Here is a 2650-nt window from a genome sequence, read left to right as displayed (position 1 = left end):
CACACACACACACACACTCACACATGATTTTAAATGACTTTTAACATTTTAAAGAACCTTGTTGGATATCTCATTTGGAAACAGAAGAGAGTTTTAGATCATGTACCAAGGATATACTAAGTTCTCAGACAACCATGATAATTCTCAGGGATTTCTGCATAAGGAAAAGACAATGAAGCACAGATCTAGATCCTTTCTCCTGATTTCTTAGGTCATGATAACAGTTCTGTCAATTCAGGATGAGGGAAAGATACTCTCCTAAAGGCAGTGAGCCTTCAGGGTGCTGACGATCTCCACTTTCCCGCCACCACCTCCCCATATCACAGAATTTGGGTTAATTTTCTGTATCTTGTATTCAGAGTACTGTCTCGTTGTTAAAATTACAGGGATTTGAGGAGCCCTACCTGTACTGAATACAGAATCAGAGTGGGATGAAAGATTTTTGGAGGTCAATAATTTCATCGCTCTGCTTTTCTGCAGGACTCTGCTCCTTGCCACTGAATCCAGAGCTCCAGAGACTTCGAGGCAGTACAGGGTGAATGCTGGATATTCAATCCTACAACACAGTGAAAAGACCAGTCCAGCAGTGAATATGTATTCCTACTGTGCCGTGAGTAAAGATTTTTCTCTTCATACATCATTCACAACTTTCTCTGGGGATTTCAAAAAGCCAGAACATATGAGTCACACAAAGAATGAAGAAAAAGAACAGACCTAGAAAAGAAAAGATAAAAAGTACATTTGCCAAGTATGGTGCTATCAACAAGAACACTAACTTGAGGTACCAACCAATTAAACAAATGGAGACTTTCATTCTGCTCACATATTGGAAGACGAGAGAATTCCCGAATCAAACAAGGCTAGAGAGTTTCATTTCCTTACTGAATGCTGGTGCTATAAAGAGCAAAGCAAAACACAATGGAAATTTAAAACTACTTTCCTCCCAGAACGATCTGGTACAATAAACTGAGTTAGTTAGGCTCTCCACCTGGTTCATAGAATCTGGCTCCCAGAGGAGAGAGCAACTTGAAGATGCTGGAAATGGCAGCTCCTGCTGACTAAAGGGCCAAGCACAAATCAGAAAAGATGCTTCCATAATTTGAATTTTGAATGCCCCTTCAAAGGATCATATTTTAATAACTTAGTTTCCAGGGTTCTCCTTTTGACAAATGATGGGTTAGTTGGAAGAATATGAAACCTCATGGGAAGTTTAGGTCACTGGTGCAGATGCCCTTTAAGAGGGAAATGGTCCTCAGGCCTGGTCCTTTGTCTTTTGCTTCTTGGCCATATTAGGAATGGCTTTTCTCCTACCTTGAAGAACTGCTCTACCACAGACCCAAAACAATGAAGCCAACTAAAGGTCTTTTATGGAAAAGAACTTCTGAAATGAAGGCAAAACAAGTATTTCTAAATAAGCTGCTTACAATTATAGACTGAAGACTCATACAGGTGACTTCAACTGAGTCCTCAAATAACCCAAGCCAAGATCTTGCCCTCCATAATGTGAAAAGATTTTGTTGATTTCTGAGGGAATTTCTTTTTATCCACAAGATAAGTCGTGTGAGATATTATTATATTATTTATTATATATTACTGTTTTCTAAGTAACGAACATTTCTACTAAACAATAAATGGCCCACTTGCCAGTGTGTAATGCTATGTATCCGTCAAGCTTCATAATTGGCCCCTGGGAGTTTTACTTCCTGATCTTTTCTAAAGGAAAAATAGAAACAATGCTAAGTTTTGAAGATGAGTTGAAAAGTTTTAGAGCTGTAACACTGAGCCAACTTGGGTATCCATAGTGTATTTCATTCTCTCTACCCATTCTTGTCCCATCTCCTTCTTAAACAAATGAAAAGCAAGTTGTTTTTACTATCTCTGTCCCAGAACTTCTGGATACCCTGAATCCACGATTACTAAAAGCCCGGTGCTGGTGCATGGAGTCCCAGAACATCATCCACTAGCCTCATTCTTAGCCTGTCAGATCCAGGAGCTCCTTACAGCACCACATCACAGCAGAAACACACAGAACCACAGACACAGGTGAGCTAGGCAACTTGTCCATGATCCTTACTCACTGGCCAAGTCCCACCCCTTTCTTGACTCTTTGATTTTCCAATCTCTTCTTTTTCCTGTTCTTCTTCTTCTTTTTTTTTCTCCATTGCCCACATACTCTGCTATTTCTAAACTTGATTCTGATTCTCTTTCTAGATTATTAGAAAGTACTTCAGAGCTTAGCCCTTACCACTGCCCCAAATCTGTACATAGTCCAGACCTCTTACGTCACATCTGAAGCAGAATCCTTCCATCAGATCAGCCCTGTAAGATCACATTGTCTCTTATCAATTGTCTCTTGTCTTTTTTCTAGAAGTATATTGGGTGTTTTTCAGCTTGTATCAGGGGTGACTGGAAAACTTTCTCAGAAATATGAGTTCACCATCCATTCCTCATGCCAATGGAAAAGTCCTTCAAGAGCAATCTAAGGACTCAGCAGTCTTTGGAGAGATCCAAACTCAGTCCCTCAGGTACCCAGCAATGCATTATTCAATAACTAGCTGTCAGGTTTCCACCATGAATTGTGTGAGGCTGCAAGAGGCTGCTATGTCTTCTGCATCTGTGCTGCCAGGGAAGACAAAGCTAATGCTTAGCC

The 2650-nt window shown here is 40.3% G+C and overlaps 1 long non-coding RNA gene across 1 annotated transcript in view; it reads left to right on the top strand.

Annotated features, from left to right (window-relative positions):
• LOC115031125 overlaps positions 1-2085 on the top strand; it is an 18817-nt gene extending 16732 nt beyond the window's left edge. The window contains exons 3-4 of the long non-coding RNA XR_003836738.1: positions 481-610; positions 1888-2085. This is a non-coding gene — a long non-coding RNA (uncharacterized LOC115031125). The remainder of the gene's footprint in view (positions 1-480; positions 611-1887) is intronic.
• The last annotated feature ends 565 nt before the right edge of the window (positions 2086-2650 follow it).

This window comes from Mus caroli, chromosome 5, assembly GCF_900094665.2.
Source record: "Mus caroli chromosome 5, CAROLI_EIJ_v1.1, whole genome shotgun sequence".
NCBI classification, from domain to species: domain Eukaryota; kingdom Metazoa; phylum Chordata; class Mammalia; order Rodentia; family Muridae; genus Mus; species Mus caroli.
This window is presented reverse-complemented; position numbering and strand designations above follow the sequence as displayed.